Here is a 22256-nt window from a genome sequence, read left to right on the forward strand (position 1 = left end):
ATATTTAAAGTTATCTCTGTTTCTTTTTACCATACGCATTCATCTATAGTATTTTAATGAATGAAATTTGTCTCTTTCTATCCGTCGGTACTGTTCTAACGCATGGTGGCGTCGGTATGTTTCTTCTAACGCATGACGCAATATGACGCAATTATCCGACTAATACTTCGCACCCTTACAATGAAAGCGACCCAAATCAAAAAATTAAAAAATGAGTTTATACCGTAAAACCATCTTAAAAAAATATTTTGTTACATTAGTCACACTGTGGTGAAGATGAAATTGTGCAATTAAAGCTCGAATAGCACTGATTCATAAAGGTCCCTTTCATTTTGTTCTTTCAGTTTAAAAATTCTACTCCCGCGTCGAAATATTAACGCCGCATTTATTGTTGAATCTGCATTTGCAAAGACAACACGCTGCCACTGACGGATTAGCATTTGAGCCATTTTCGTTCCGAAAATCATATTCAAAAATCACTAGTAGCAGTAGAGCTCCTTGTGAGTTCGTCCAGGGCAGTACTACCACATTACCGTGTTACAGTTTTGAAGGGTAAGGGTGCTGGTGAAATTACAGGCACATGGGACTTGTCAACTATGTCTCAGAGAGATGGACGTCGTAGCAGTAGCCTTCGAGCGGCAGTGCTACTGTTATGGACAGGCGTGACGCTTTCCACCGGGTACACGACTTGTTCGACCCGTCGCTTAATATTTAAAAAAAAAATTTTTTTAGTAACTTACTTTTTAAAGGGACTTACTTTTTTGTTTCGTGGACTTTCTTCTTTTTTAATTGTGAAACAGGGACCACAAAACAATATCAAGGGTTATGACATCTTGCTTAGCTGATGAACATTAAAAAGACTTAATTCTTAATACGTTAAATGATAACAAAAAATCGTTAAAAAAAAGACCTATTGGCGACTAGTTTTTGTAAATTATGTTTTTAAATTGTTGAACATTAAAATGATCAGAAACAATTTTCAGTTGTAAAGTTCCATTTTTCCTCATTATTTTCAAAGACTAATAATTCCATCACCTTTAGTACTTCAAGAGTAGGTAATAAATAAAATAATATGAAAATATGAAAAAACTTGAAATCTTATTTTCTTTTTTATTCCCAAAAAGTTGAAATTTTGTATTGGGACACTTTCATCGTAAAGGTGCAACCTGAAGGTCGGTAAACGTCAAGAAATTAGTTTTGATCGTTGACCACGAATTAATTATTGTAATTTTAATTTAATTTAATTTTTTTTTATGATTGATTTAGTGTCTGTTTAAGTATATCTAAATGTTTTAAAATGAATGTTGAGCACAGTAATAATTGGGCACAGATATGCCTGTTGTATTAATTTTTAAGTGTTTTTATTTTCCTCACTTTCTGTATCTGATGTCTGTACATTGTGCCATAAATAAAAAATAAAAAATAAAAATAAAATAAATTTTCATCACTTGCTTGGAAATGAAAATATCGTGAGAAAACTTGGATTTCGGAGATAATTGCCGAAATCTTCAAAGATGCGAGAATGTCAAGTTTCCAACCAGTACTTACTATGCAAGTGCAGTGGACTAAACCTTGTGCAAAAAATAGTACTTTACTAACTTACATACGTCTATTGCTGAGCGCACGTTTCTAACAACAGGCTTACGCTTAATTTGACTTATCTACACACGACAACTTTCTGGGTATGGGTTTTTTACATGGTGAAATTGAAATAATTAATATCCGTTGAACCTATTAAGGTTCTTACTTCCTAATAATATCTACTCATCTAAAGAAATATTTTAGAATAGTTTAAATTAGCAATAGTGTAAAACCATAAAAAATCTTACCTAAATAAACAAAGTATCAAGATTAGTCGCCTTGCGTACGCGATACGTAATCGTAGCGAAGTCGCAAGCCTTTGGCGGCAACTTTGGCGGCAAAAATATCACCTTTGATTTTCGCCGCCAGCATTTGATTTTATACATGGTGATGTGGATTAGTGGTTAATGTTAGACTCGTTTCGGAGGTCGTGGATTCGATTCTCATAGTTGACTGGCTCTATGGGGTAGTTGTTAGAGTGTTAGGTTTTCTTTGCGGATGTCGTAGATTTGATTCCCATAGTCGACTGCCTCCATAGTCTAGTGGTTAGAGCGTTAGGCTTTCTTTTCGGAAGTCGTGGATTTGATTCCCATAGTCGACTGCCTCTATGGTGTAGTGGTTAGAGTGTTAGGCTTTCGTTTCGGCGGTTGTGGATTTGATTCCCATAGACGACTACCTCCATGGTGTAGTGGTTAGTGTTAGGCTTTGTTTTCGGAGGTCGTGGATTTGATTCCTATAGTCGACTGCCTCCGTGGTGTAGTGGTTAGAGTGTTAGGCTTTCGTTTCGGAGGTCGTGGATTTGATTCCTATAGTCGACTGCCTCCATGGTGTAGTGGTTAGTGTGTTAGGCTTTCGTTTCGGACGTCGTGAGTTTCCGATGGGTGACTGCCTCCTTAGTGCAGTATATCCGTAATCACTCAGTCAGTTCTTGCATTATGTGGAAGTGGTACGGGTGATGGTCAGAGCTTGTTTACAAACAAAGGCGTATGCAGTGCAACGTTGAAGGTCGTAGACGTAGGATATAGGTATTCGTTTAATGTGTATGTAATGATGTAATTTGTATCAGGAGAAGGGTCTTATTTCAAAAGGATGGTAATAATTTTAATTTCACCCTGTAGGTACATTATGAAAACGTTACCCTATATTCCAAAATTTGCGTTTCAGTCGGCGTCCTTTGATGTGCCGCCGCTGAGGCAGAGGTGCTATTTTTTAATTTTTTGTAACAGTCTGTAATTGCCGTTTGCGTTGTGAGGACTAAATAGGTGTCATCGTTTTGTTTGTGTCTTGTTTTTGTGTTTATTTAAACTATGTCACGCTTAAGCAATAGTGATTACTAAGAGATGATGTTGTGCGTAGGCGCAGCCGATGGGAGCTTGCGCCAGCCTCGCCAAATTTATTGGGCAAAGTTTATTGATGGCGTCCCAGAAAATCGACGTCGACCATTTCCTGCTGTGGAATGCTTCAGGAAGATGGTTATGAGACTTCATAATAGTGGATCGTTCCGTGGTTCCAGTTCTGAAGGCCGGCCGAGTTCACGAGACCCAGAATTCGAGGCAGATGTTTTGGAACATTTTCTCGGCAATCCAAAGACAAGTACTCGTCGTGCTGCGGCAGCCTTTGGTGGTGTGAACCATATGAGTGTGTGGCGTGTGCTACGGGATGATGGCCAGCACCCATACCATTTTCAAAGAACGCAGGAGCTGTTACAAGCGGACTATGATCTACGTTTGGCATTTTGCCGCTGGTACCGCGACCAGGTTGGGAGGTCTCCCGACTTCGCTTCGTCGGTACTGTGGACAGACGAGGCGTCATTTACGCGTGCGGGCATTATCAATATGCATAATGAACATTTTTGGACTCATTTGAATCCCCGCGTATCAAGGGAATCAAATTTTCAACACCAGTGGCGGATTAACGTGTGGGCTGGTATAATAGGTTGTGCCGTCATCGGTCCAGTGTTTTTGCCGGCAAGTCTGAATGGGGCCAATTATTTAAGATTCCTAACAGAAGACTTGGGTGACGTTCTCATGGCCCTGCCAGTGACACAATACGTGAGACTCGTGATGGAACACGGGATGACTTTCTAGCACGATGGAGCACCCGCACATTTTGCTCGAAATGTACGTTCCCATCTGAACGACCGTCTCCCGCAGTGGATTGGGCGGGGAGGTCCTGTACCCTGGCCAGCGTGGTCCCCAGACTTGACACCGCTCGATTTTTTTTGTGGGGTCATATAAAAATATTGTTTATGCGGAGTCCTGTGAAAGCGCAGAAGAAATGAGGCAGCGGATCGAAATGGCGTTTAGTCAAATCACTCGGCAGATGCTTCAAAGAGTAGAGCAGTCTCTGTACCGACGCACGGAAATATGCATATTGCATGGAGGTCGGCATTTTGAACCTTACCTGTAAATGTGTGAAATGTGCCAGCAGTGCGTGTAGTGATTGTACTTATTATTCAAAATTATCGTAAACAAGTCAATATTTCGTACATTGTACAACAGTGAATTACAATTCGTAGGAAATTCATTAAAACGTGTATGAATTGCACAGTAGGTAAGTACCAATTAAAAAAGTATCCACTATTGTAAAATTGTCGTAAATAAATGTATTAATACAAAATTATGTAGAATGTGTATACGATGAAGGCGTGCGTAACTACGGGCTTAATAAGTAAATAAATATCCTTTAAATTGTATGTAAATAAGTACGTACCTAGGTATGGTATAAAATAATATTGTTAGAAATAATTCGATTTTTCTAGGTATTTAAAGATTTTGTTACTTAATATTAACGTGTTATCAACATATTCAAATCATGTTTTTACAGTGGCATTACAATTGTAGTCAGCTGTTCTTTCGCCCCGCTTGCGGCCGCCCAGGTTTCATTAATGAATTTGTGAAGTCGTAGTAACGTAACTAGCAATAGAGTTGTGACGCAGTGGTTGTTTCGGACAATCACTATTTATACAAACATAATTAAAGTTATATCAACATTAAAAGTCACTTATTTTTATTTGATATTTTGCACAGAGGGTCTAGATCAAGTATAGGTTTGGCTCCTTTAATATGACTACACCTTGCGGTTACACCCTGTATTAGTTTATGTAACGTCAGTTGAAGTTGGTATAAATTATAAACGCGTATTATGGGAACATATACCCGTTCTACTTATAGTTTGGTGTTATTTTCTGGGGAAAGTCAGTCAATGCTGTTGAAATAATAATAATAATAATAACGCACACACTCAACATAGCCCCGCACTAGGGAAACCCTGTGTCGCGGGTGCCATGGACACACATATAGACAACCACAAATTACACCCAAACTCACGAGAGAAATAAATGTAGGCCATACAAATATTTCCCCCGGCCCGGGAATCGAACCTGGGACCTCTGCGTGGCAGTCCGGTATGGTATTCTTTCGCCCACGGAGGCAGTTACATAAATATTCACAATAGATATTAAACATAATGGTTTTTTAATGACTATACCATCTCAGTCAGTCGTGACCATGAAATCTTTAAAGAACCCGATACGTTAGTCAGTTTGAATAAACAAACATACGCAATTTAGACGCGAAGAAATAGCTTCATTTCTAATAAAAAGTAGGTCGTGTAGTTAATATTTGATACCACATCGTTCCTGACCTAATATTTCTCTCCTGACTAAATGACGTAATTAGCACTAGTCAGTTCTTCAGAGCAACTTATTTTATATTTAACACTTTACACATACAACTTACTCATATCAGTGGGTTTTCTTCATATAAGCACTAGCTTTTTGTTTATTTAAATGTAAGTGTGCATTACGCTGTTTATTAAATGAATTAATTGAAATATATGATGAAGACGGTACAGAAAAGTTATTACAGATTTTCACCTAACACAAAAACTCTGAATCACTAGTACAGTTACTCATAGTTACTTGTCAATGTGCATTGATCGCGAAAACGCTAAATTTTTTTTGTAATACCAATTGATAGGACGAACAAATCTTGCGCCTGGTGGTGAGCGACACGCCTATTCATAACAATTGCAGTGCCACTCAGAGCTTTAAATCGCAAAGATCTCAGGGGCACTGCCATTGTGGCCGCCATCCTGAAACATAAGTGTTAAGTCCCATGCGCCTGTAATTTCACCTGCACCCTTACTCTTCCAAACCGGAACGCAGTGATGCTCATATTGCTGCTAATAGGTAAGGTGGGTACTTCCCTGGACGAACTCTTTCGTAAGGAGCTCTACTGCTATTTTAACAATACGCATCCATTATCTACCCATTTATACGTCTCGGATTTAAGCCGCCATGTTGGTCTAATGCGGGTTGAGGACTTGACACGTTTTCGAGGATTGCAAACCTTCTTCGACGTGCAACTTTCCTCACGATATTTTTGTTCACTGAAAAGCTTGTGGTAAATTTCAAATTTATATTTCGCACATAAATTCCGGAAACTCAAAGGTGCGTAACCGGATTCGAACCCACGACAACAACACCATTAGTCTACCACGACTTGTCCCACTGCCCCATAGTCTCATGGTAACAATACGCATTTTTCACTAAAACAATTATAATAATAATATAACAATGTGCCAGACAAACACACCAATTGTCTGGTCTCAAAGTAGACAATTCCCTGTATTATGGGAACCAGAGCAACAAAATACCCTCTGGGTTATTTCCCAGAACATTCAAACCAGAATAAATTTAGAAAATGAATATCACTTCTTACAGTTTTCTTAGTGATCAAATCATTTAGTCAATAATTAAGTGCGAAAAACTTGAAATCAATTTAGTAAAGTTAATTTCCTAAATTTACCGGGAATCGAACCCGGGAGCCACAGAGGTCGTCAAAAATTCATTTTATATTAGTCTTGTATTATTTTGACCTAGCATCAGATTACACGCTATTTTCTTACAACAAAGAAAGTTATGAATATGAGTACGTACTATGGATGCTGTAAGGTTTAATTTCCGATAGGAAAATGAATTCATTTACCAAGATTAAGTCGTCTTTTAGTCATTTATTTATTTAAAGTCATCTAATATAAACGCCAAATAAACACGATCATTACGTCAGAAAGTCAGAATTTTTACAGAATCTAACGAACTATCACCTGATTTGGTCTTGTGACGATGCGATCTGTCTTCTCTGATTCTTAGCCACCTACTTTGAAAATTTGAATCGTTCTTTAACTCCTTTTCTTCTTCGCCACGTACTTGCCTTTTTTCCATTGCCACTCTCTACTAAATTTCAGAAGCGAGCACACGTGCTCGACTTCACGTAAAATTCTGAACAGTTAAATCAAGTAATCTCACTGCTTGTAAAGTATTGAAAATCATGTAACCAAATGCTTGTAAAGCATAGTATTTCAAGAAATTACATGCCCTTTTGAGGTAATTTCCTTTTTACTATAATCCGTATTTAATTTAAGTAGGGAGTGTTTAAAATACGATGTCCCCGTTTTTATATAATTGTTTTATAACAGTCTTTACGTCTTTACTTTACCTGTTATTTTCCCTTCCGGTACTCTCTCTTTATTTTCTACAAAAAAATGTCCCACGTGACAGCCTTGTTAACACCGGGGGTGCGAACTCTTCCACTAACCGTTCATGCATTTTCTTAATAAACTCTGATAACTTTACATTGAAATATTTTAAATTTCCGAACGTTGTTTTGACCGATATTTTACTTAACACTTGTTTGTAATCACAAATGTCAGATTCGTTAATATTTATCACAATACGGGATATTGCTACCTCATTATTGCAGCCACCACCTTTACTTCGGTTCCCAGGATTCTCTAACAAAAAAAAATACAAATACCTGGAACAAAAAAAATCCATTTGTTTTGTATGACACCAAGTGACGGGATGATCGAGTGAGCGAGACTTCCAGTGCCCCTCACGGCTTTAAATTGCAAAGATCTTAGGGGCACTGTCACTGCGCCCACAACCTGAGACATAAGTTGACAACGTGCCTGTACTATTACCAGCACCTTATAGAATAGAATAGAATAGAATACGTTTATTTGCCAGAATACAGTAATTACAAAGGTCTTAAGTAAAATTAGGTACATTGTATATTCAACCTGCAAGCAGATGTGCAAATATTAATGGGATTCAATGTTTCTTTAGTCTCTATAGTTTCTAATTAATGTACTGAATTTGTAAATTCTAAGTATTCTTTATTACTATAGAAGCAATGTGTCAAAAGCCATTTTGTCAATTTTAATTTAAAAGTATGTCCTTGTAACAATTTCATTTCGTTTGGTAATTTATTGTAAATAATTATACACATGTTGAAGACGTTATTCTTATAAATTACTTTATGGCAACGAGGTTGGTATAAGAGATTCATAATTTTTTCTCTAGTTTGCCTTTGAATGACTTCACCGCGTGTTTTAAAATATTGAGGATGAGACTTGACAAATACGCAGATATCCCTAATGTACATGCATGGCAAAGGTTCAGCCCTTTAAAAGCGGTTTGCAACTGTCATCGAACCACGCACCGCAAATTGCTCGAATACACTTCTTCTGGACTTTAAACGCTCTTTCTAAGATTACTGAGTTACCCCATAGTACAAGACCGTAGCTGAGCACGGACGAAACGTAGCCGTGATAGGCCGTCAACGTAGCTTCTCGCGAGACAGTTTGCCTTAGTCTTCGTAAAGCATAAACAAATCTGTTTAGGTTCACGCACATCTGTTCGATGTGTTCCTTCCAGTTAATAATAAATCCAAAAGTTCCTTACTGTTGTTAAAAAACCACGTATATTTGTTTTTTCAAACAGACCCGCGTTTCGGGCCCTTTATAGGTCCCATGGTCGAGGGCGACTGATTTAACAATCACGGAACGCTAAGAACTCGGTTAGATAGAGTTGTAAAATGTTTATTTTGAAAATAAAATTCGTACTCCGTTATATCGGTCATTTATTTTTGGATTCTCGCCTTTACCATGGTGTAGATAGCTTTAGAATTTTTTATTGGGAGAGGCCAACGCTTCATGACACAGTCTGCCGGAGTCAAGGACTCAAGTTCAAGAACCGGCGAAGAATACGTGGTGTATCGAGCAGCACCATCTCGGGATTTTTTTCCAATGAATATCACACTATAGTAATCACGAATTCAATAATAATAATAACAAACGTTTAATTTGGTTATAAAAAAATCATAAAATGAAAAAAGAAATTAATTATTACAATAACCAACTAAAAACATAATTTGATGTTTTACAAACATGATATTGTGAAATTACTCCACTAGTTTGTTATAATTTATAATAAAAAGATCTAACACTCAGAAAAAGTCCTTCGATCCTGTGGCTTCAACAATCTGTGCTAGACGCTAGTACCTAACTGAGGTACGGAACGAACCAGCAGACATTGTAAATTTCTCTATGTGTTTGTTACGGATCTTTGTTTTTTAACCGACTCAAAAAAGAAGGAGGTTCTCCATTCGACTGTATTTGTTTGTGTGTGTATGTTACGGAAACGCGTTTGTGAACCGATTTTGATGATTCATTTAAATTTGAAGAAAATATTCCACCTCTAAGGGATGAACCCGGTATCGCGCACTTTCCGGAAACCGACTTCAAACTTGGCAAATAGATGTAATTTCACGAACTTCTAAGATCGGGTTTTTTTTTATAAAACAGTTACAAGTAATTTGGTGTTAACGTCTTTTTGTCTGTGACAAATCTATCATGGAACTTTTTCTTCACTTAATCTCGGCCCGTTCCAGCAGCGGAACTTACAAAACGGGCTCCTGATAATGGTAATACTAACAAATGTCTGCCCTAAACAAACCGAGCGGTAATAATAACTTTATTGATACACGATTGCAAGTCATGTTCACACAACGCCGGCAGTTTTCATTCGGCGAGTCAAAACAAAGAAGCAATTTATTTTCAGTGGCTTTGTGTCCAAGATCGAGAATGAAAACATAGTTCACTCTCCCAAAGAATTGATCACAGGAAAACAATACCACCGGTTCAACCTGCATTCGTTTAAAAATCGAAAAAAAAAGCAGTTTATATGACTGTTACATTATGAAAAGCATTAAAATACGAGCGTACGTATAAAAACATCACAAGAGTGTTTTACAGTTACATACTTAGAATAATAACGCATAGAAACCTAGTCCACACACACTAAGTAAGGCAAACTGAAGCGCTCCCAACACGAGCGGGCGGGCCGTCGGTGCTCAAGGTCAACTTGCACCGCGAACAGCTAAAGAATTTTAGCTAAAAATGACGAAATGTGCGGTAAATGAGTGTAAAAATACGTCAGACGAACATAAAATAGATACTAACATCACATTCCACAAGGAGTAACGCGTTTCAACTTGTATTTTTATATAAATATTCACTAAAACCGAAAATTAACCTACTACTAAAACTAGCCTACATGAATTTGATTTTTGTCTCACTTGTGACAGTTCGTTTGATTTGAAATTTTCATTCTATGCGTTATTATTCTAAGGCAAAAAATTTATTTCTCACGCTTTTTTTAAAATTCATGGACAAACATAGTCGTCCCCAACTATCATATCGTTCGATATCAAGTAACGTGTGAAATTTGTCGAAGTTGTTGCCATTGACTTGTAATTTCGAATAAAACTTCGTCTCGACTGATATTAGAATTGAGGTCGAATCAAATTGTTTTGTTTTTCAGAGACTTTCGAAATTTGAATGTAATAATAAAATCGAATTTGATGTATGAAGCAATAATAACATTTTCACAGATAAGAAATTTGTTCTAACAAAACAGTTTACCTTTACGCTGGTCGGAATTTGCGGTTTTTGAACACAACCATAGAGGGTTTATGATATGTGTGTAGATAAAAAACTTTTTCTACTTCAGTACCTTAATCTGTCAATTATAATTTCATAAACCATATCTTATAAGCGCTCTTTTTGTTCTGAATCAAAATTCTATTGTCTATGGTAATCGTACGTATACAGAACTATAATGAGTTTCAAAAAAAGAACGTCGTATTTATGCTAATTAAAAATATCAATTAGGACACTACTCAAACGCTGTACTGCCTCCTTATTGGTTAAATTGGCCTAAAAGCTTGCAACCGAGCCATAAATCTTTATAAAAAAAATTATCGGTTAAAATTTAGGCGATACTTGGCCATTTCAATTCTATCTCTTTGGTTTTTTTGTTTTGTAGGGCTTTTTGGCTTTCGTATAAATATATGAAGAGGCTGTATGGTGGAACCTTTGCCTACCCTAATAAATCGGTTAAAATACTATTTCACTACTCATGCTCTAAGGGTCATATTCCAGAGGATTCGCTCTGGACCTTTTGGAGGGAAAAGTGTCGTTTTTATTTTGACTTTCAATTATTTTGTGAAATCTAGTTTAAAGTGGAATAGGATAGTGCTATTGTGCTTTAATCGAAGATTAAAACGCGAAATTATACGAATCTCGAAATAAAATACCCGTATCGGCCCGTTTTAAGGAATCCCGAGTTAATCCAAGCTCGCTGCCTCAAATTGCCTATCCTCTTTGTGGCGGCCATATTTACGGAAACATATTTAAACTTCATGTTTAGGCTGATGGCTTTGCCAAAGCCTAAACATGAAGTTTAAATATGTTTCAGATTCAGTTTATATAATATTTACCATTTACAATATTTATTTCAAACATCATACACGACCTGCAACAGCTTTTATTTTATACAAAAGTAAGTGCGCATTTGACCTCCATCTAACCTGATGGCAAGTGACGATAAGGTCGACGATGGAACCTGTACACCTAAATAATGCCTATTCACTTTCGCCTTGAAAAGGTTCAAGTTGTAGCGTTCGGGGAACAAGTCCGCAGGTAGGGAAGTCCACTCTCTAGCCGCTCGCCATATTAATGTGGAAGCGATACGCTTCGTGAGAATCCTGGGAATATCCACAAGATAGGAGTGGAACCCCAAGTCTACGTGATGGAAAGGGGACGGCGGAATCACATCGCACATTCTCTGTGATATATCCTGTAGAATACTGATAAGCAGACAACTTCACGACGGTGTTCAATACGCAATGGGTCACTACCATGGATTTTTCAGTCATCCAAGTACGCAGAAGCTGTATAACAACCCTTAGTAAGTACTATAAAGTTTTTGTTTTGCAAGTGTTTTAAACCTCGTAAATGGCAAATTTGAAATATCAACCGGAATCTTATTATAGAACACATTGCTCTTTGACTTTGTGAAGACGTTGTAAAGACGAGCCAGTTTATTTTTATTTTTTTTATGATACCCAGTGAAGTGACGAATGAGTCGTGCGCCTGGTGGTAAGTGCACCTGTCTATAGCAGTTGCCACTCAGAGCTTTAAATCGCAAAGATCTGAGAGACACTGCCACTACTCCCGTCACCCTGAGACATGAAGTTTAAACCGGTGGTACGCAGTAATGCTCAATTGCTTGGCGGCAGAAAGAGGTAAGGGGGTGTAGATACTTCCTTCCTTCTTTCACAAGGAGATCTACTGCTACTAGGTATACAAGTCAACCCGTGACCATGGAGCGTGTAACCGTTCCGAAATTCTCTCAAATATTTTGTCTGCTCAAATATCCACAATATTAACTTTATAACTAAGTCCAAATTCATGGTACCACAATGTCGTTTAACTAAGTTAATGATTATTTTATGGGTAACTGTAGGTATACGTTTTTTAAAATAAGATTCCTGACCATATACTAACATTAACATTTCCTAAGTTTAAAACTTACATTGAAAGTGTTTGAATTGAAAAGTCATATCGTATTACAAAATTGAAGACTGCGTGTTAGATAAAGATGTACTTTCAAATTTGATTGAAAGGGTATTTTATAGCATTTAAGTTTATTTGAAAAGAGCAATCCCTAGGGTTTCTTGTTCGCGTTCTTTTCAGGGAAGTCAGCGTAGTGATCGAGCAGTAGCTTGGCGTTTTCAAGTGTAAATTTATTTTACCTATGGAATAAACGATTCTTCGATTTTGACGTTGAAATATCCGGAAAATAAAAACAATTCATACCGTGGTGAGAAGTCTGTAATTAGTGACGATCATTTACAGTACGTATGTTCCAGAATTTCAGTTACCCACTTCGCGTTAAAGAGGTGAACAAGAGTGCAGTGAAAACAATAGATTGCAGAATAAAAGCGGGTCAATTAGTTTCCTGAATCAAACAATAAGCGTTTAACGTAATAGTGTTTGTGTTTCACTCGAAACGTGTAAATGAGAACCATAATGTGATTTGTTGTTTCAAAACGACACTCGTTCCGTAATCTTAAAGTTACAGGTTTGAACCACAGTACTGGGCATTTGTTTTCTTATTATACCACCGTAAAATTCATATCTAATATTAAAATTGTTCCTTACTCTATTTATATATTCCTTATTGCGCCAAACGAATACAAAACTAATATTAATTACTATTTAAAAGGTGAGCAAAGGTACTATAGCGACAGAGTAACTTGTAAAAGTATTCGTCCTGGGAAGTACTCGTACTACACGGTTTAATCCCGCCTTCCCCTTTCCACCACCGGGGGACTAGGCGTAGGCTTGGGTTCCACCCCTATGTTGTGGATATTCCAAAGATTCGCACGAAGCGCTACGCTTCCACATTTATATGGCGAACGGCTATGGAGTGGAATTCCCTGCCTGTAGACTTGTTCCCTGAACGTTATAACTTGGACCTTTTCAAGGCGAGAGTGAATAGGCATTATTTAGGTGTGCTCATCAGGTGAGATGGAGGTCAAATGCACACTTACATTTGATTAAAAAAAAGTGCCTACTCTGCCGTCCGCTACCTAAAACTAAATCTAAATTTTTAAATTAAACTCGAAAAAATTTAGATTTAAATCTGGCCTAGGAATTGAACCCGGGACCTCTTTGTGGTAAACCACTATGGTAGCCGTTCGGCCACCGAGGCAGTTATCAACTAATTTCGTTCGTTAGAATCTTTGAATCTTTCTCCTGAAAAGTTGTAATATTGTAGATATAACCTTATTACATCGAGGTTTTGATTTACACGTATACTACTCTACTTGTTTTTATTTTGTGTCTTAATGCACCGCAACGCGCTACCATGAAAAGTTGTGGCTGAAAATCGGTGCTTTGCCTTTCTATCTATCCTTGCCCATTGTATCAAAATTAAAAAAAAATCTAAATTCAAAATCATCTTTATTTCACTGGTAAGCAAATTACACTTGAAATCATCATATTGATTAAACTCTACTGCTCATTCGTGAGGAAAATTCTCCTTGAAAAGAATAGGCTTGAAACCAGGGGTTGCTCTTTGTAAATATATGAACCCATTTATCATGTCAAACATCTATTGAGAATACCTGCAGAAGCTAAACGGGTCACTATCACTAGGTTTTGTCATCCAAGTCATTGACTTACAATTATATGGACGTCGGGTCCGCGCTAAAAAGTGTCCGAACTTATAGGGCGTTAAAATCGTATACAGAGCGTCATTCACGCTTTAGTCTTCGTTTGTTTGACTGACAGCGAAGCAAGTAAAATTAGACAGTACTGCGATGACATTACAATTTTCACAACAACAAACAAACAACGTTTTAGCTTTTTCATATTCCTTTACATGTCACTACGTTTAAATAGGTTGACTTGGGACATTTTTTCGTGGTTTTTATATTAGACTCGTCGTCCATTTATTTGTAAGTCAATGATTACAATTAGTAAATTTTTAATATCAATCGGAATCTTATTATAGAAACGTATACATTGCTCCGTAAACGAGTTTATGACTTCGTGAAGACGACTATCAAGAACAGCAATTTTGTTTTTATTCCTTGTAGTAATGTTAAGTCTTATCAGTATTTTTCATAAAATAAATTATATTATTATTCCTCCTAGCATAAATTACATTATCATAAATGTACTGCAGCGCTAGTGTAAGAAAGTTAATCTCCTTCAACTTATCTCAAAGACGATATCGATGGCATACACTTTATAATGCTTGACAGGATTTGCCAATCGATTTTACTATACTCGTATACTTACAGGAAAAGTACGTCAATCCACACTGAGTCACAAAATACATGGCAATTAATGTTAATTTATTTATTGAGCATTGGCTAAATATATAACAAAGAATGAAGGAAAACCAAAATGTAATATAATGTAATTTAAACTGAAAACTGCTTCACCGGCTGTCTCAAGCAAACTACCCTCAATATGGTATACGAGGGTATACAGTACGGGCACGCTATGATGCCGGTTTTGACAGATTACAATAGTGAGGTCAAATCTCAATTCATTATCGAGAAAAATATAATCAAATGCGAGCCGCATCTATAACATTTTAGGTTTATAACAAGTATTGTAAGGGGTAGCTGATTAAAAAGATTTAACAAAACTAAAATTAAAATGTTTACTTAATTCATAGGGCGCATTATAAGTTTCCGGAACTGGCCATTTACATAAACAATATTTAAAAAGTAATTACAACATTTGAAAATGGAAACTCTTTGGCTGTAGAATACAGTTTGTTTCATCCGACTGTCACTTGTTTTTACATTGTGGCGTCATTTTAGAAATTGGTTGTCTACATCACCATGGATTTAACTCGTAAAAATTTTCGTAGTATGATTTTTTACGTTACGTTACGTACGTTTAAGTGTAATTTAACAGCTCAGCGGAGCTTCGCTCAGCTTCAAACTGTTTTTGGCGATGAAGCACCATGCAAGACGACTATTTATAGCTGGTTTGCAGAATTCAAACGCGGTCGTGTGAATCTCAGTTACGATTTTCGTGATGGTCGCCCGTCAACTGCCGTGAACAACAAAAACATCGATGCTGTGCGCCATATGATCAAAACAGACAGGCATACCAGAGACATACCATGAGACTCGGACATCTTTAGGCATAGATTGTATTTGACTCATGCGAGTCAAATGCATTCAATACTACACAAACATTTGGGTGTGAGAAAGCTATGCTCTCGGTGGATCCCACACAATTTGACTGAGGCTCAAAAAACGGATCGCATCACTTGGCTTTGGATGCCATGCTTACAAGATTCAACGAAGAGGCGTCAAATTTGGTGTGGGACATAGTAACAGGTGACGAAATATGAATTTATAGTTACGATCCCAAAACAAAGCAGCAATCGAGCGTATGGGTCTTTCGAGATGAGCCGAAATCAAACAAAGTGGCGCGCGCGCACAGTGCCTCTAAGCGGATTATTGCTTCTTTTTTAATAAAACTGTACACGTGGCTATAGTTGCTTTGGAGAATTGTTGTACCGTGAATAGTGATTGGTACACGACCATTTGTTTGCCGTTATTGACAAACTCCGTAAAAATAATCGTAAACTCCGTATCATCTTGCACCACAATAATGCCAGTTCTCACACGGCCAGACAGAAATGAATTTTTGAAGGTGAACAACGTTGACCTTATGAACCATCTCGCGTACAGTCCCGACCTGGCACCTTGTGACTTTTATTTATTTCCAATTTCAGTTACGCGGTCAACGATTTTCATCACCTGAAGAGTATGAAAAATATGTTTCAGAGATTGTCACGGAGGAGTGGCATAAATGTTTTCAAAATTGGTTCATTCGTATACTTTTCAATACGCATTAACGCTAATGGAGAATATTTTGAGAAACAATAAATTCATTTCTGACCATTTATAGTATTTTTCTCTTATTCATTCCTGAAACCAATAGTGTGCCACACGTGTATGGTCAATTGGAAACTGTTTTGTTTTGCATTGAGCTTTGGCGCGAGTTTGCCGGAGGTAGAGTAGCGAAATTTCTAGTTTGTTTCGAAAAACAAATTGTGTCGTAAATTTATACATTCCATAAATTTTACTGCACGTCACTATTGACAACAATGCACGTCAATTAGCTCCTTCAACGTTATTATGAATTAACACGAAACTTAATGAGCGAACAAACGTCAAAACGGTGGTAGTGCCGGTACTTTATCAGGTATTGCACCATCATACGTGCGTCGGGATGTAGCATGCTCCGCAGAGAAGCACAAACAAGAGAATGACAGTCGACACCATTTATATGGCCACCAAATTCCCGGAGTTCGCCTCAAAAGCTGTAAAAGTTTCCTGCGCACCACAAAGACCAGTCACTAAATGTGCACTGTGGAAACGAAAAAACCCCCCACCACCACTTTTCATCATACCTCAAGAGCAACTACCACCAGGTTGCGATCTACGGTAATCTGGTGTGCCCCTTGTGTCCTAATACCTGCTGCAATACAGCGCAGTCAAGGTAGCAACGTACTATTCAGGGTCAATATAGTCCTAAAATAAAGGAAGTATCGACACGATAAGAAGAATTAACAACCAAATATTGTATAAAATATTACCTCAACAACCCGCCATTTTTTTGTCGATATATTTGGCTTGCTGTCGATCATAATTCGTTACAATTATATGGACGTCGGGTCCGCGCTAAAAAGTGTCCGAACTTATAGGGCGTTAAAATCATATACAGGGCGTCATTCACGCTTTAGTCTTCGTTTGTTCGACTGACAGCGATGCAAGCAAAATTAGACAGTACTGCGATGACATTACAATTTAAATTCCACGTTTTAGCTTTTTCATATTCCTTTACATGTCACTACGTTTAAATAGGTTGACTTGGGACATTTTTTTCGTGGTTTTTGTATTAGACCCGTCGTTCATTTATTTGTAAGTCAATGCGTTACACACTAGTTTTTTTTTATTCCCACTTCTAATTTCTATTTAATCTATCCATATAATCTATCTATCGACTCTACGTACTGGCATTTCTATATTCTCCGTTACGGTTCTAAACATTTTAGCTCTGTCGGTATTGCTTTCTAAATTTGGATTTTATCACCGATAGCGTCCCGAATACAGATTCCCAATTTGAAGTAGTTTGTTTACATTTAATATTGGAATGGCGCAGTATGTTTACAAAATAGTTTTGGACGCTTTCTATGGCATTCACTGGAAGATGTTGACTCCTCGAGTTCATAACTGGCGTACCAGACATTTTCAAGAGTTTGATGCGAACTACTTCATGATGTGAAGTGTTACGTGACCTTAAGGTGAAATATAAACTTTTTTTGGAATTTATTTTTATTTCTTAATTTAGAATTCCTTACTAAGCCAAGTGACGTTAATTTTTTTAAATTAGCGCGAAAATTAAATAAGTTAGAAATAAAAAGTCAGGGGAGGTGAAAACGGAATTTCGAGTGTTCTGTTTCTCGTTTGCAATTAGAACTTCAAAACTTGTGGAATTACGATACGAACTATTGCCACACACCCGTATTCACCAGATTTCGCCCCATTTCACTATTTTATCTGATTTTTTTACCGATTTGCATCAAATGAGGAAGAGATAGCTGAAAAAAAAAAACTTTTTGTCAAAATTTTCAGTTTGACAAAATATATTTTTTTTTATGGGTTGAAGAAGTTGGAATATAGCTGGTCAAGGCGTATTGAGTTAAAAGGAGATTACGTACAAAAATTAACCACAATTTAAAAAAATGTTTGTTTTTTTCTCAAAGTCACGGTTATCAAACCCGCGTAAATTGAAAAATTTGCATGCACTTTTATTTTAATACAGTAAATGAAAGTACTATGCAATTAATAATAAAAACCACAACAACAATAATCAAAATAAGGGGACTCACTACATTCAATCACACGGATTCGCCTTAGTAAAAAAATCCGCTCAGATCGTCCATGCAAAACGCACGACGTCATTTTCGCTGTTATTAGTCAATTAGTCAAAGTCAGAGTCAAAGTCAAAATCATTTATTTGCTAGAATACATTTAACAAGATCTCTTTATGTCTTCAATTCTAAGTATTCTCTGACTGTATAACTAACCAGTAACGTACTAATAAGTAACTAATGTACTAAAACCAGTGGTCTATTGGCCAAACCAACAAGATGTTTTTAAAATCGTGACCCCTTAACTATTTTAAGAGGTTTGGTAGATGATTGTATACTTTAATCGACATATTAAATAAGTTTTTCTTAAAATATCTTTGAAGCAAGGAGTTTGACACAAAAGATTTTTTATTTTGGCTCTAGGTTGTCGCTGTAATACAGCACCACGTTTTTTGAAAGTAGTGCGGGTGGTTATCTACAAGTGAGCAGACATTTCTAATATACATGGATATAAAGATTTTTCTGATTGGTATAATGCGATCCGTGTCGATAAATGTGGTCTCTCTACAGCAACAAGTAGTCGAGGAGATTCACCAGGTCTTGCAGCAACGTAGTGTGACGATGTGACCTCCGTACACCGTCATCCCACCTTTTTGTATCGCCTCTCTCCATTCGTATCGTATCGTATTTTCTTCTTCTACTCATATTTAAATTTAAAATTGTTCCATTTTACCTCGCATTCTGATTTTGTTTCTTTCCATCGTCACTCTCTGCGCGACCGCAGTAGCGAATAGACCATTATTTATCTTTTTGAATCGTTTACTAGCTATATTTATACAGTCGTTGAAAGACCAAGTACAAAGACACGACGCAAGCACATAGAAAAATTCGTGAGGTCCGTTGGTTCGTTCCGTGGCTTAGTTGGTATAGCGTCTGGCACGGTATGCAAGAAGACGTCGGTTTGAATCCGACCGGATCGAAGGAATTTTTTCTGAGTGTTTTTTCTGAGTGTTCGATCTTTGTATTAATAATTATATTTATACAGTTTACATTTTAAAGATTATAATTTGTTAAAACCGAATAAATAAGCCGATTAAATATCTATAAACTGGACTTTCAACGTTTGAATTGCTAAATTTACTAAATAAGATGTTGGAGGCTGCGAGGCTGCGGAGGCTATTACTGCTATCCAGGCTTCACACCTTTACAATCTCCCAGAACGCCCACAGCACCAGCAGCCTCCACAGTAGTATGCATATGACGTTCTTTCTATTACTAACTAGCCATGCTTTTAAGGGTGACAGATCATTTTTGACCAACCCCGACTACCACTACTGGCATAGATTACTTACTACGTAACAAATACATCACTCTCATACAAAATTGAAACTACCACTAAATCTGATTCCTGACACCAGGCGTTCACTACGAGGAAAAAGGTTCCTAAGCACGCTCTCAGAGAGGTGTGCAGTCGTGCGAAACCGAATGCTCATAAATGAAAAATTTGTATGAGTGCTTGTGCCGACGTCGGTACAATCAGCGGTAGACACTTATCGCGTAACCTTGAGCGAGTGATGGAACCCTGCTACTGGTGAGAAATGCAACTTTTTAGTCTTATTTGATCCGTGTCGTCTTTCACGTTATTATATACCTAATCATGATCAGTGCAGAACACTAAAAAACCGACTTCAAAAGTTCATGGAATTACGTCTATTTGCCAGTCTTATTGAAATCGGTTGCCGGAAAGTATCCGAAAAGGGATTCATCCCCTAGTATGCCACCCACAGAGGTGGAATATTTTGTTCAATTTTAAACGGGGCCACTCCCGAGGTATACTCTCTTTGAAAACAAAAAAGAATCATCAAAATCGGTTCACAAATTCGCTATCGCATAACATACATGTGTCTATTATATATTAAAAAAACAGTCGATTTGCAAACCTCCTCCTTTATTGAAGTCAGTTAAAAATAATGTCAATTTTGTAAAGTATAAGCAACAAGCTTACGCAGGCGGCCGGTGGGTGGCAAATGGGGGCAAAATTGTGCATCTACCGCTAGTGGTGGCAGACGGGGATAAAGTGTACCTACATGCGCCAATACACCCCGTTTACAATCAGTCTGCTCTCCCTAACACATTTAATTTTCAATTCACGTAAGATGATTCATTGTAATAAATATGTATCTAATGGACAGTCCCATGTCTGTCTACTTAAGTTTTGTTTATAATAATCCTTCCTATCAACTCTTCATTATACGGGAAGGGCACTATTGCCTGTGCAAGCAAGCCTAAATCGAGATCTTAACAATCAGGTCCCTCGTGTAGTAACTAATTAGTTAGTAATTGATATAAACAACCGAATTATTTCGATTATTTTTATAATAATAATAATAATAATAATAATAATAATAACGCTCACACTCAACATAGCCCCGCACTAGGGAAACCCTGTGTCGCGGGTGCCATGGACACACACATAGACAACCACAAATTACACCCAAACTCACGAGAGATATAAATGTAGGCCATACAAATATTTCTCCCGGCCCGGGAATCGAACCTGGGACCTCTGCGTGGCAGTCCGGCATGGTAACCGTTCGGCCACGAAGGCAGTTAAATAATAAAATAATTCGATTATTTTTAGTAACACAGACAGTTGCTTCAGCTGTGTCAAGCACAAGTCCGGTCGTGTATGGAGTACTACTGCCACCTATGGGATGGCTCCGCTACATACCAAATGGCAACCTTGGATTCAATCGACAAGCGTGTCAAGATGCTTATAGGTGATTCGGAATTAGTAGAGGCGAAGCTGCAAAGCCCTGAACACCGACGGAAAGTCGCCTGTTTATCGGTATTCTACGGGAATTGCACGAATTAATTCCACCTTCCCCTTTCCATCATCGGGGGACCAAGCGTAGGCTGGGGTTCCACCCTTATAAAAAAAAAATAAAAAATAAAATAAAATAAAAATAAAAATAAAAATAAAATAAAAATCCTTTATTTTCAGACCAATCAATCCATAGAATGTTAGCAACAAGAATACTTAAAAACTATGTTAGTGAAATAATTTGACATTCTACACCACTAAGGGACTATTTTTTTTTACATGTAACAATGTAAACCGGCTGAGGATAGCAGAGTCCATCCTGTCTGCTATCATCCTCAGAATTCCATTGTCACTTCCCCGTATCCGCTGCACAATAGACGCGGTCTTCTTTCGTATAATCGCATAGAAGTCGTCCATGTGTGCATCGGCAAACATGCCCGAAGCACTACAGAATCGGGGAAGCCTCAATAGAACTCTGAAAACGTTGTTGTACTGGACTCGCAGAGAGTCGTAGGCCCGCTTTGTGAACCTGGCCCATAGACCACACGTGTAAAAACTCTGACAATACGCTTTCTTTTTTATGCTGAGAAAAGCTTTGCTTTTTATGGTGAGAATATTCCAAGGATTCGCACGAAGAGTTTCTCTTCCACGTTTATATCGCGAACTGCTATGGAGTGGAATTCCCTGCCTGCAGACTTGTTCCCTGAGCGTTATGATTTGGACCTTTTCAAGGCAAGAGTGAATAGGCATTATTTAGGTATGCACACCTCCGTCGTCGATTTCATCGTCACTTTCCATCACGTGAGCGCACTTATTTTTCTTAATAAAAAAAGTAACTATCGCTAACGTACAACAACACCTTCCCTATTATCCAGACAGATACCGGAGCTGTTGGCACGCTCACATCCCTTTATTCATGGCACAACCGTTGACACCGCTAAGGTATCCAATGGACAATAATAAAAAAAACCACTGTCAGCCGCTGTTGTACTTTATTAAGGGAATAACAAACAATTACTTTCGTCTATAATTAACCACGCATTGGAACGATAACAAGATTAGTAACGCATAAGCAGTGTTATCACAGGTTTCATGGTTACGCAGGTGCATTCTGTGCAGCTGTACTTGGTATTAAGACGAATTTAGTTCTTTGTAATTTCTCTCTTGTTGTACTGTCGATATGCCTTCCATTTTTAATCCCTTTTTAATTTTTCTTTGTGTTTGTTGTGCGTAACGTCTTTTCAC

Source organism: Hyposmocoma kahamanoa, unplaced genomic scaffold (assembly GCF_003589595.1).
Source record: "Hyposmocoma kahamanoa isolate Upper Pololo Valley unplaced genomic scaffold, ASM358959v1 224, whole genome shotgun sequence".
NCBI lineage: Eukaryota > Metazoa > Arthropoda > Insecta > Lepidoptera > Cosmopterigidae > Hyposmocoma > Hyposmocoma kahamanoa.